The 13,227-nt window shown below is 44.0% G+C and overlaps 1 protein-coding gene across 12 annotated transcripts in view; it reads left to right on the forward strand.

The window, feature by feature from the left end:
* The window catches only part of PHF20L1 (PHD finger protein 20 like 1), a 78,217-nt gene that overhangs the window by 2,140 nt on the left and 62,850 nt on the right, over window positions 1-13,227 (forward strand). The window lies entirely within an intron of this gene.

Raw genomic sequence — 13,227 nt, forward strand, 5'->3', positions numbered from 1 at the left:
AAAATTCTTAGTGTACACTGTGAGGTAGTTAAGTACATTTAACAGTGGAGAAACGGAAGCACCAAAGTTATGACTTGGCCAGGGTCACACACCAACAGGGGGAGGGATAGCTCAGTGGTTTGAGCATTGGCCTGCTAAACCCAGGGTTGTGAGTTCAATCCTTGAGGAGGCCACTTAGGGATCTGGGGCAAAAATTGGTCCTGCTAGTGAAGGCAGGGGGCTGGACTTGATGACTTTTCAAGGTCCCTTCCAGTTCTAGGAGATTGGTATATCTCCAATTATTTACCTTTTTATTACCTTTAACTCTGTAAGAGCTAGGATTGGAAGTAAAATAGGATTGGAAGAACAGGTCAACACTTGCTTAAAATGCTGCATCAGCCTTTTTAGTGCTTTAACAAAGATGCTCTAAGCCTATCAGAGAGAGTTTCTCCTGTCGGCTTAGTTAATTCACCTCTGCGAGAGGCAGTAGGTATGTTGGCTGGAGAAGCTCTCCTGCTGACTTAGAATCATAGAATATCAGGGTTGGAAGGGTCCTCAGGAGGTCATCTAGTTCAACCCTCTGCTCAAAGCAGGACCAATCCCCAACTAAATCATCCCAGCCAGGGCTTTGTCAAGCCTGACCTTAAAAACCACCACCTCCCTAGGTAACCCATTCCAGTGCTTCACCACCCTCCTAGTGAAAACGTTTTTCCTAATATGCAACCTAAACCTCCCCCACTGCAACTTGAGACCATTACTCCTTGTTCTGTCATCTGGTACCATTGAGGAAAGTCTAGATCCATCCTCTTTGGAACCCCCTTTCAGGTAGTTGAAAGCAGCTATCAAATCCCCCCTCATTCTTCTCTTGTGCAGACTAAACAATCCCAGTTCCCTCAGCCTCTCCTCATAAGTCATGTGCTCCAGCCCCCTAATCATTTTTGTTGCCCTCCACTGGACTCTTTCCAATTTTTCCACATCCTTCTTGTAGTGTGGGGTCCAGAACTGGACACAGTACTCCAGATGAGGCCTCACCAATGTTGAATAGAGGGGAATAATCACGTCCCTCAATCTGCTGGCAATACCCTAACTTAAACAGCCCAAAATGCTGTTAGCCTTCCTGGCAACCAGGGCACACTGTTGACTCATATCCAGCTTCTTGTCCACTGTAACCGCTGGGTCCTTTTCTGCAGAACTGCTGCCCAGCCATTCGGTCCCTAGTCTGTAGCAGTGCATGGGATTCTTCCGTCCTAAGTGTAGGACTCTGCACTTGTCCTTGCTGAACCTCATCAGGTTTCTTTTGGCCAAATCCTCTAATTTGTCTAGGTCCCTCTGTATCCTATCCTTACCCTCCAGCGTATCTACCACTCCTCCCAGTTTAGTGTTATCTGCAAACTTGCTGAGAGTGCAGTCTACGCCATCCTCCAGATCATTTATGAAGATATTGAACAAAACCGGCCTCAGGACCGACCCTTGGGGCACTCCGCTTGATACCGGCTGCCAACTAGACATGGAGCCATTGATCACTAACCGTTGAGCCCGACGATCTAGCCAGCTTTCTATCCACCTTACCGTCCATTCATCCAGCCCAGACTTCTTTAACTTGCTGGTAAGAATACTGTGGGAGACCGTATCAAAAGCTTTGCTAAAGTCAAGGAATAACACATCCACTGCTTTCCCCTCATCCACAGAGCCGGTTATCTCCTCATAGAAGGCAATTAGGTTAGTCAGGCATGACTTGCCCTTGGTGAATCCATGCTGACTATTCCTGATCACCTTCCTCTCCTCCAAGTGCTTCAGAATTGATTCCTTGAGGACCTGGTCCATGATTTTTCCAGGGACTGAGGTGAGGCTGACTGCCCTGTAGTTCCCCAGATCCTCCTCCTTCCCTTTTTTAAAGATGGGCACGACATTAGCCTTTTTCCAGTCATCCGGGACCTCTCCCGATCACCGTGATTTTTCAAAGATAATGGCCAATGGCTCTGAAATCACATCCGCCAGCTCCTTTAGCACCCTCGGATGCAGTGCATCTGGCCCCATGGATTTGTGCTTGTCCAGTTTTTCTAAATAGTCCCGAACCACTTATTTCTCCACAGAGGGCTGGTCACCTCCTCCCCATACTGTGCTGCCCAGTGCAGTAGTCTGGGAGCTGACCTTGTTTGTGAAGACAGAGGCAAAAAAAGCATTGAGTACACTAGCTTTCTCCACATCCTCTGTCACTAGGTTGCCTCCCACACTTTCCTTGACTTTCTTCTTGTTGCTAACATACCTGAAGAAACCCTTCTTGTTACTCTTAACATCTCTTGCTAGCTGCAACTCCAAGTGTGATTTGGCCTTCCTGATTTCACTCCTGCATGCCTGAGCAATATTTTTATACTCTTCCTTGGTAATTTGTCCAATCTTCCACTTCTTGTACTCTTCTTTTTTGCGTTTAACATCAGCAAGGATTTCACTGTTAAGCCAAGCTGCTCACCTGCCATATTTACTATTCTTTCTACACATTGGGATTTTTTTTCCTGCAACTTCAATAAGGATTCTTTAAAATACAGCCAGCTGTCCTGGACTCCTTTCCCCCTCATGTTATTCTCCCAGGGGATCCTGCCCATGAGTTCCCTGAGGGACTCAAAGTCTGCTTTTCTGAAGTCCAGGGTCTGTATTCTGCTGCTCTCCTTTCTTCCTTGTGTCAGGATCCTGAACTCGACCATCTCATGGTCACTGCCACCCGGGTTCCCATCCACTTTTGCTTCCCCTACTAATTCTTCACGGTTTGTGAGCAGCAGGTCTAGAAGAGCTCTGCCCCTAGTTGGTTCCTCTAGCACTTGCACCAGGAAATTGTTCCCTGCACTTTCCAAAAATGTCCTGGATTGTCTGTGCACCACTGTATTGCTCTCCCAGCAGATATCAGGGTGATTAAAGTTTCCCATGAGAACCAGAGCCTGCGATCTAGTAACTTCTGCTAGTTGCCAGAAGAAAGCCTCGTCCACCTCATCCTCCTGGTCTGGTGGTCTATAGCAGACTCCCACCACGACATCACCCTTGTTGCTCACACTTCTAAACTTAACCTAGAGACTCTCAGGTTCTTCTGCAGTTTCATACTGGAGATCTGAGCAGTCATACTCCACTTGTACATAGAATGCAACTCCCCCACCTTTTCTGCCCTGCCTGTCCTTCCTGAACAGTTTATATCCATCCATGACAGTACTCCAGTCATGTGAGTTATTCCACCAAGTCTCTGTTATTCCAATCACATCATAGTTCCTTGACTGTGCCAGGACTTCCGGTTCTCCCTGCTTGTTTCCCAGGCTACTTGCATTTGTGTATAGGCACTTAAGATAACTTGCTGATTGTCTCACTTTCTCGGTCTGAGACGGGAGTACTCCCCTCTTGCGCTCTCCTGCTTGTGCTTCCTCCCGGTATCCCATTTCCCTTACCTCAGGGCTTTGGTCTCCTTCCCCGGTGAACTTAATTTAAAGCCCTCCTCACTAGGTTAGCCAGCCTGCTTGCAAAGATGCTCTTCCCTCTCTTCGTTAGGTGGAGCCCGTCTCTGCTTAGCACTCCTCCTTCTTGGAGCACCATCCCATGGTCGATGAATCCAAAGCCTTCTCTCCGACACCACCTGCGTAGCCATTCGTTGACTTCCACAATTTGACGGTCTCTACCCAGGCCTTTTCCCTGCACAGGGAGGATGGACGAGAACACGACTTGCGCCTAAAACTCCTTTATCCTTCTTCCCAGAACCACGTAGTCTGCAGTGATCCGCTCAAGGTCATTCTTGGCAGTATCATTGGTGCCCATGTGGAGAAGCAGGAAGGGGTAGCGATCCGAGGGCTTGATGAGTCTTGGCAGTCTCTCCGTCACATTGGTGCTTAGGTCGGTATAACTACGTCACTCAGGGGTGTGGATTATTCAAAGCCACTGAGCAAAGCCATTCTACCAAAGTAATTCTGTAGTGTAGACCAGGGCTCAGTCTTGCACTATGTGTTAACTCAGAAAAATCAGACTTAATCAAAATTTAGTAACTCAACCTGGCTTGTTTGTTTAGAAGTACTGTCTCAGCGGTCAATTTGAAGGAACTATTGCTATAGTGGATACAACCAATAGTCTGTCTGATCCTGTCTTCTGTCTCTAACAGTGGTTAGTCCTATATGCTTCAGAAGAAGTTTATTCTTACCTCCTATCAGTTAGTTAGTGATTGATGCCATCGGTCATGAGGGTCAATATCCCTTGCACATTTTTATTCTTTCTGATATAACCATGGATGTTCTTGTTCACATAAATGTCTAATCTTGTTGCCCTCAATAATACTGTATGTCAGTGAGTTCCGCAGGTTAAATTATATAGTTACTCATGCAGTATTTACTGTGTAGACAAAGAGGGTTTAAATTTCCAGGGCTGTCAAACTGGCACATTTTTACCAGCAGTACTTTGTTCAAACAAATCCTTTTCTTAGAAATAATCAGTGTATGTTGAAAAGAAAATAGAATTGATTTTTGAACCACATTCTGTGGTACATTACTCTTCTTAGTTTGTGCTACAGAGATATGGTGAGTTAAAATAAATTGTTCTCCAAAAAATTAGCACGTTATGTTCAAAGAATGTAAAAAAGGTTGAGGCTGCTAACATAGTTCTGTAAAACCAACAAATAGTCATGTAAGAAAATTTGACGCCAAAGATGATAGCTAAAACTACAGTATGTACAGGAGCTAAAAACAGAATTGCTTCAATTTAATATCTAAACAGGGTTCACCATATCTCTAGTACATAATTTATATAAATAAGTAAAATTTTGCAACAACTTTACACACCTGAACAGGAATTAATATTAAAATTGTGTGGCTAAAACAATACTGGAAACTAGAAGACGTATGTTCTTTTATTTGAAGAAAAATCATTTATCTCGATAACAAGGGAGCTTGTTAGAGAAAATTTGTCCTTCTATGAAGATAGTCCCACCCCAAGATAAGGTTTATGTTAGTGGTCCATGTGTTTTACACCTAATTTGTTCAGCTGTCACTTAAGGGGCCCTGTTGACTTTAAAATTTGCCTATCTATTTTTCCAACTAAAATGCATCCATCTCAGCTATATACAGAAAAAATTGTACTGAGCATACTTTAAAAAAAATTACATAACTTGCACGACTAATTTGTCTACTTCATTTCTGCCTAACAAAAATTGTTTCTCGAAGGGCTCCAAAAAACATGTCAGATTAGGATTCAATTTAAATCTTTCTATTTTGTCAACACTCAGTTTATCAAAAATAGATTTAGCATCCTTTGAATGTGTACATGTTTTATGACATGTTTAAGCCTTACACCTGTTTTTAAATCGATCCAACTTTAACTACAATTTGGCTTTACAGGATTAATTTTTTTTAAATTTAGACAGATAATATCAATGTTTAGTTTTAAACATTTTAAAAAGTTGTATTGATAAAAATTCATATTTGCAGGGAATTATGGGGTGTATTTCAGGCAATGGGTGGTGTCCGAAAATAATTGTTTAATGACAGACATTGATATTTAAAAAGTTTAAAGCTTTGTAACTGTTAACACAAAATGTCAACATCACATGTCAAAATACACAAAGTATCTATTCTTAAACTCTAAGTCAGGCCTGCACAACTTGTAAAGCCGCGAGGGCCACATTCCTCCAAAGAAAACACCTGAGGGCCGAAACCTCCCAGCCCCGCAGAAACACCCCGCCCCAGGGCTGCCCAGCCCTGCGGAAACAAACCCTCCTTCTCCAGCGCCACCCCACCAAAACAGCTGTGGGCCAAAAAGGAAGGTTGGGGGTGGGGAGGTGATACTTTATTTTAAATCAACCAGGGGCTCCCAGCTAAAGAGGTGGCTGGGAGCCCTCAGGGTCAAATTAAAGGGCTCGGGGCTCCGGTGGCTGGGGGAACCCGGCAGGGCCGGCTCTAGGTTTTTTGCTGCCCCAAGCAAAAAAAAATTTGGCTGTCCCCCTTCCCAGCCCTGGGCTCCCCCCTGTACCCTCCTGCTGCCCCAGTCCTGGGCTCTCCCCCCACCCACACACACCCCCTGCCGCCCCAGCGCTGGGCTTCCCCCTTTCCTCCCCACCAGTGCCCTCCCCTCACCCTGCTGCTGCCCCAGCCCTGGGCTCCCCCCCACTAGTGCCTCTCTCTCTTCCCCCACCCCCCCGCCTCCCCAGCCCTGGGTCACTGGTAACTCGCTCCCAGGGCGGGTCATTCATCTGGAATTTTGGATGTGCACAAAACACAGACAGGATTGGTTCCCATATGGTTACAGAGCTGCAGTAAAGTGGAACAATTTTCAGCTTGTGTGATTGGAGGATATCTGGATGCATATTATAAGACTGTCCTCCATAAATGAGGAAAAGTTGAGGTGCCTTTATTATTCTTTTGTTCCACTTTTTCTTTCAATGGGGAATTTGCCAATGCAATATCTCTGTCTTCCTTTCAAACAAACAAAAAGGCAATGGCTGTTGAAAATAGCAATTCCAGTCCTAATAAGCATTTCTTGCTCAATTTTATCCTACTTTTTCTACAGCAAGTTACAGTGGATCAGTATATTTGATTTGGGAAAAATGAAGTAAAAGCTGCCCAAACCGAGCTTGAGCTCTCCTGAATTTTGAGGTGTTCAAATCTGGAAGGCAGGTGCTGGGGGTGGGAGAGGGCTGTGGGCTCCATGGGGGAGCATGGCAGCAACTGTCTGGAGCTGCACGGAGCCAGACACGCTGATCTGAGTGGCACGGTAAGGGGGCTGGAGGTGGGAGAAGGAGTAGGAGGTTCCAGGGGGGCAGTCAAGGGACAGGGAGCAGGGTGGGTTGGATGGGGCAGAGGTTCAGAGGGGCAGTCAGGGGACAGGAAGCAATTGGATAGGCATGGGAGTCCGAGAGGTTTATCAGGGGACAGGTAGGGGGTGGGGTCCTGGGGGGAAGTTGGGTGGGGTCTCAGGAGGGGGCAGTTGGGGACAAGGAGAAGGGAGGCTTAGATAGGGGCTGGGGTCCCAAGAGGCAGTTAGGGGCAGGGGTCTCGGGAGGGGGTAATCGGGGGACAAGGACCAGTGGTGCTTAGATAGGGGGTGTGGGTCCTGGGGTGCAGTGGGGCAGGGATCCGGGGAGGGGGCAATCAGCGGCCAGGGGCTGGGATTCAAAGGGCTCTGGGCTGCTGGCAGACGCGGGGAGCCCTGAGCCCTTTAAATCCCAGCCGCAGCGGCGGCTGGGATTTAAAGGGCTCTGGTCTCCCTGCCCCTGCGGGCAGCGCAGAGCCCTTTGAATCCCGGCCCCGGCTGAGATTTAAAGGGCTCTGGGCTCCCTGCCCCTGCGGGCAGCGCAGAGCCCTCTGATTCCCGGCTGCGGCTGGTATTTAAAGAGCTCTGGGCTCCCCACGGCTGCAGGCAGCCCAGAGCCCTCTGATTCCTGGCCCGCGGCTGGGATTCAAAGGGCTCTGGGCTGCCCGCAGAGCGCCGTGTGCGGGGGGATTTAGAATTCCCTGGCGGGCCGCACAGTGAGGTGGCCCGCGAGCCATATGTTGTGCAGGCCTGCTCTAAGTTTTCAAGCAATATTTTTCTTACTTTGCTTATTTGTAAATTTTCATTATTGAATGAAATATTTTTTCATTGGGTTTTGTGTGTGCAGTGAAATCGACTTTTTCCAACATTTACCAATATAGCCTAATTTTTCAGAGCCTAATAATAATAGCAGGTGTAAATTTTAATAAAGAATTAGGAGTTTCTAGGAAAGTTTCCACCAGCTTTCTGAGGCTTACTACATCAGATCTTAAGGTTTTATCGGTATAATTGGTTATTTACATCTCATCTCATGAAATGTTATTTGTTTTGTTAGGTGAGGCCATTCATATTCATAAAGTATTGTAGGCTTTATCTACTCAATGGCTGAAGCCACGTTAGATTTCCCTGTACTGTTTTACAGCTGTTATATGCTTAGGTGACTGACACAGTCAGCTTGGGACTGCTGGGTGAAGCTTTGTCCACACTGGACAAGGAAGTCAGTGAGCATATTTAAACTTAGTTATTGCTTGCATGGTTTCACCACTTTGTAGACATAGCCACGATAGTTTCCTTGTAACTGAATACCTTTTATAAAATACATGTATGATATGCAGTTACACAAGGCAGTTTCTGAACAAGATACATTCGTACAATTTCTTTAGTTTTAAACTTAACTAAATTGGTCGTAAATTCAACTCTATCTAAAGTCCACTTGAGCATTTGGTAATAGATGATAAAAACCGTCTGGGAAGGTGTATTAGGAGTATTAAGAACAAAACAAATAGGTAAAGGTATTTAAATAAAGGAATGGGTGTATAAATTGCTTAAATTGGAATGCTTAAAAAAGTAAGTACACATTGGTCTTGAGGTTTTTAAAAAGTCCCTTTTTGGTTCTGCTTTTGTCTGTTACAGCGTCGATTCAGGACCAGATTCCTCAGGCACTTAAATGTTTACAGGATCAGGCTTTAGACTGTAAGCTTTCTGGCATAGAAGACGTGGCTTACACATCAGTGCTATAAAACTAATGTGACCTCCCCTTCCTTTCTGTTCTTGTTTTGTGATCCTGTGGACCCATTATTTCTCCCATGAAAAACTCACTAATGCCTGATGTCTCTCCTGTCTGTCCATATCATCTCTCGTCTCATACTAAGATTGTATGCTCCTTGGGCAGGGGCTATGTTTTTGTACAGAGCTTATCAGAAGGGGTTCCGGGTCCATGACTGGGGCTTCTATATGCTATGGTAGTACAAATAATAATAATAATGAGATGCAAATCCAGGAAAAGTGTGTAGTGAAGGAGACACAGAAAAGGGACAGTTGGCCTATGTAGTAGATGCCAGGTGGTAAAAGCTCGCCAGTGTGTGCCTGTTATAGAAGAATGTTATCATTTGTGAACAGAACTTACTGAAGGGACTAGACTGTCTGGGTTGCTTTTTATTTCCTCACAGGGTAGATAGAGGTCCGATGGATTTTTTTTGTGTGTAAGATTTGGGGTGACCGCAACAAACAAGAAGCAATTCTGTAGTCTTTTTTGTTTTGGGTTTTAGCTGACTGAGAGACCTGATTGCCTCTGCTGTTTTGATGGAAGGTCTAGAACGGAAGAAAGGGTGTAGGGAGAAAAAAATCTGTCTAGTACTGGGCTAATTAATTCAAAGGAGGGGGTGGCAATAAAGGTGGTTGGAGAAGCTTGCAAATATGAGAAGTCTGTGCATGAAGGAGGTCTCTCCATGGAACAGATACAGGGTTATATGCTCTATGGGGTAAGGAAGGAAGAACAGGCTTATGTTCAGTGCACAGAACTGGGAATCAGGAAGTCTGGGTCTATTTCTGTATCTTTCTTAGACTTCATATGTGACTTCAAGGAAGTCGCTCAACGTCTCTGTACATCAGTTTTCCCATCTGTAAAATGGAGCCCTTTCCCACCTCACTAGGGACAAAAAACTGTTTGGGCACTTTGTATTTCTACAGTGCCTTATATTTGAGCCTCAAAGTTTTATTCTTATGTAGAGAATACCATTCATACTGGGCAAATGGCTATATTGAAGAAAAAGGCCCTGTATGAATTATTACACTGTGAAAATTAAGTGTGTTAATATGGAAATTTTAAAGTGAATATTAAGGTTGGAGAAAAAAAAACTGAGCCTTTTGTTTAAGATTTAAATCATGTAACTTAAACTTGTCCTTACCAATTTTACCTTACAATTTCTGCAATTCACATGGGATGTAAGTGTTAGAACGTGAGAGAGAAAAGTGAACAATATGTAAAACTGGCAGATGTCATTATCCAGCAGTAGTAGTCCAGTTCTGTAAAACGGTGTGAAGTTTGGATAATATATTCATAAATGTGCAGATTCCAATGCCAGAAGGAACCATTGTTGTTATGTAGTCTGACTTCCTCTAAAACACAGGCCACAGAACTTCCCCAAAATAATTATTAGAATAGCTTTTATTTAAAAAAATCCATCCTGATTTAAAAATTGTTAGTGATGGAGAATCCACTTTGGAAAATTGTTGCAATGGTTAATTACTCTCGCTGTTAAAAATGTACAACCTATTTCCAGCCTGCATTTATCTAGCTTTAACATCCAGTTATTGGATCATGTTTTACCTTTCTCTGCTAGGTTCAAGAGCCCATCATTAAATATTTGTTCCCCAGTAGATACTTGTAGACTGTAATCAAGTCATTCCTTAAACTTCTCTTTGTTAAATTAAATTGAGCTCTTTGAACCTATCATTATAAGGCATATTTTCTAATCCTTTAATCATTCTTGTGGCTCTTCTCTGAACTCTCTTCAATTTATCAACATCTTTCTTTAATTGTAGGCACCAGAGCTGGACACAGTATTCCAGCAGTGGTCGCACCAGTGCCAAATAGAGAAGTAAAATAATCTCCCTAGTCCTATTTGAGATTCCCCTATTTATGCATTCAAGGATTGCATTAGCTCTTTTTGCCACAGTGGCACACTGGAGCTCATGTTCAGCTGATTATCTACCATCTTCCCCCAAATATTTTTCAGTCACTGCTTCTGAGAATGGAGTCCTCCATCCCAGGGCTGTGGAGTGGAGCCTGGAGCTGGAGCAGCTCCGGAGTAGTGGAGCTGCATGTTTTTGCCTGGAGCTGGAGCAGAGCTGGAGCAGAGCTCCAAAGCCCTTCTCCATCCTGCAAATATGGTCTAGATTCTTTGTTCCTAGATGTATACATTTAGCCATATTAAAACACGTATTTGTTTGCCTCAGCCCAGTTTCTCAAGCGATCTGTGACCTGTCCTCTTTATTATTTACCACTCCCCCCAATTTCCATCATCTGCAAACTTTATCAGTAGTGACTTTTTCCTCCAGGTCATTGATGAAAATGAAAAATAGTGTAGGGCTAAGGACCGATCCCTGTGGGACCCCATTAGAAACACAACCACTCAATGACTCCTTTTTTACAGTTATATTTTTAGACCAATCAAGTAGCCAGTTTTTAATCCATTTAATGTGTGCCATGTTAATTTTATATCACTCTAGTTTTTTAATCGAAATGTCACGTGAGCCCTTTTGGGATTAGTGAATGCTGTTTCAAATATGTTTGCAACCTGTTGAGTTAAATATTGAAAGCTACCAAATGATGATGTTTTGTTTTTGAACAACAAGTGCGTGTGTTATCAAGCAGAAGTAGACTGTTTTCATGCAAACAACTTAAAGAAAACATGTTTATTCATTATTTCCTAACTTTATTTGTATAATGTCTTTTCCATTTGTGCTGCAGTAGGGAGAACTCTTGGTAAATCAATTTAAAACTCAATCTGATTAATTTAAAAATGATCATTTAGTCAAGTGGAAATTGTGACTGTAGGGCAAAGTATATACTCAAAAACACTTCTACCATTGAATATCAAGATATGGTCAAGGTAATGACAAATATAATTTTATTATTTCCATTTATAATACTCTAGAGTGCTTGCTTGCACTGTTAGGTTTGAGAGGACTTCTTCATGTGTTTGTATTCTATATAGCAGATAATATTTTTCTATTAATTTTTCTAAATTAAATGGAAGTTAACATGGCTCTTACTGACAACAAAGCTTTTGCTTATGTTATGTGAATCATCAAAATTTGTCAGCATAGCTCTGGGTAGAATGTTGTGCAGGCCTGCTGTAGCATGATGAAGGTGGGGCCATAACACTTGATCCATCAGCCTTTGAAAGGTGGCTTGACCCTCATGCAAACCAAAGGGCATGGCAAAATGGAATAGGTCCACTGAGGTAGAAAAGGCGTGTTTTCCTGGGAGTTGGTAGTAAGGGGAATTTGCCAATAGCCCTTAGTTAGATCTCATGTTGTGATAAAGTGGGCTTGACCAAGACGATTCAGCAGTTCATCAGCTCAGGGCATCGAATATGCATCATAATCAGAAATTACATTTATGTGATGGAAATCTACACAAAATTGAACGGTCCCATCCGGCTTTGATACCAAAATCCCTGGACTATGCCAGAGGCCATGAGATTCCTCAGATACTCCCAGTCTTAACAATTCTTGTACTTCCTGAACTAAGAGGTTTCCTGCTTTCTGGGATTTGATATGACTTTCTAATGGGCTTGGCTCCTGGCCTATGCAGATGTGGAGTGTCATCAGGGAGGTTTGTTCTGTTAGTGGGGAAAACCACTACGTTGTAAGGGTGTTTTGTTTGCTTTTTCTGCTTATTAGGCAGCTCTTCCCCAGGTGGCACCTCCTCAATCCCAGTTTTGGCCAGTTTAGGGAGCTGAGGCCCCAGAACCTCTTCTCCCTCCTCCAGATGGATGAAGAGGCTTTCCTGTACCTTCCAGGGTTTTAACAGATTTACATGATAAATCTGCCTTTGTTTTCTCTGGTCTGGACAATGAATTTTGTAATCTACTGGTTCTACCCAGTGGAGCACTTCATGTGGGCCCTGCCATTCGGCCAGGAGTTTGCTGGGAACCTCAGTCTTCTAGCTCTAGACCCTTTCTATATTGTCACATTGGGGTCTGTAAGGCCTGAGAGAGATTAGTTTGGGAAAAGTGGCCCTCAGGCATTATAACCTTTCTCTCATTTGAATGAGACATTGAAGGACAGTGGTAGAGTGGGTGGGTTTAGCTTACCAAGGCTCTCTAACCAAGTCTGACACTCCTCAAGGCTGTTTCCCATCAAGAAGCTTGAAAGGGTGGAAGCCTGTTCAGGCTTGTGGTACTTCTCACATTGCAAATAAAAGATAGGGGAGCAGCTGGTGCCAGTCTTTGGCCTCTCCCATAAGCTTTTAATGTATTCTTGAGGGTCTTACCGAACTGCTCCACCAGCCCATCCACCTGGGGATGGTAGATTGTGGTCCGGAGAGGTCATACTTTCAATGGTGCCCAAACTTGCTGGAGCACCTGGGACACGAAATTTGTCCCTTGATCTGTGATGACTTCCAATGGAAGGGCAACCTGGGAAAACACTTGGAGTAGTTATTGTGCTATGGTGGAGGCAGAGGTGTTTCATGGTGGGATTGCCTCTGGATATCAAGTGGCATTGTCCACAAGTACCAAAAGTGTCTGGGCCTATTATATCAATCCTTACCCATTAAAAAGGGGCATGAAAGGGGCCCAGCTCAAACTCTTTGGAGTTACTTTTTGACAGTTGGGGCACAGTAAGCAGAAATCGGCTACCTCTTTATATAGCCCTGGCCAAAAGAATCAGGCCAACAGTCTTTCTTGGGTTTTCACCTTACCTAGGTGTCTGGCCATGGGAAGAGTATGGGCTAGCCATAGGAGCTCACAC

The sequence above is a fragment of the Mauremys reevesii genome, linkage group 2 (genome assembly GCF_016161935.1).
Source record: "Mauremys reevesii isolate NIE-2019 linkage group 2, ASM1616193v1, whole genome shotgun sequence".
In the NCBI taxonomy this organism is placed as follows: domain Eukaryota; kingdom Metazoa; phylum Chordata; order Testudines; family Geoemydidae; genus Mauremys; species Mauremys reevesii.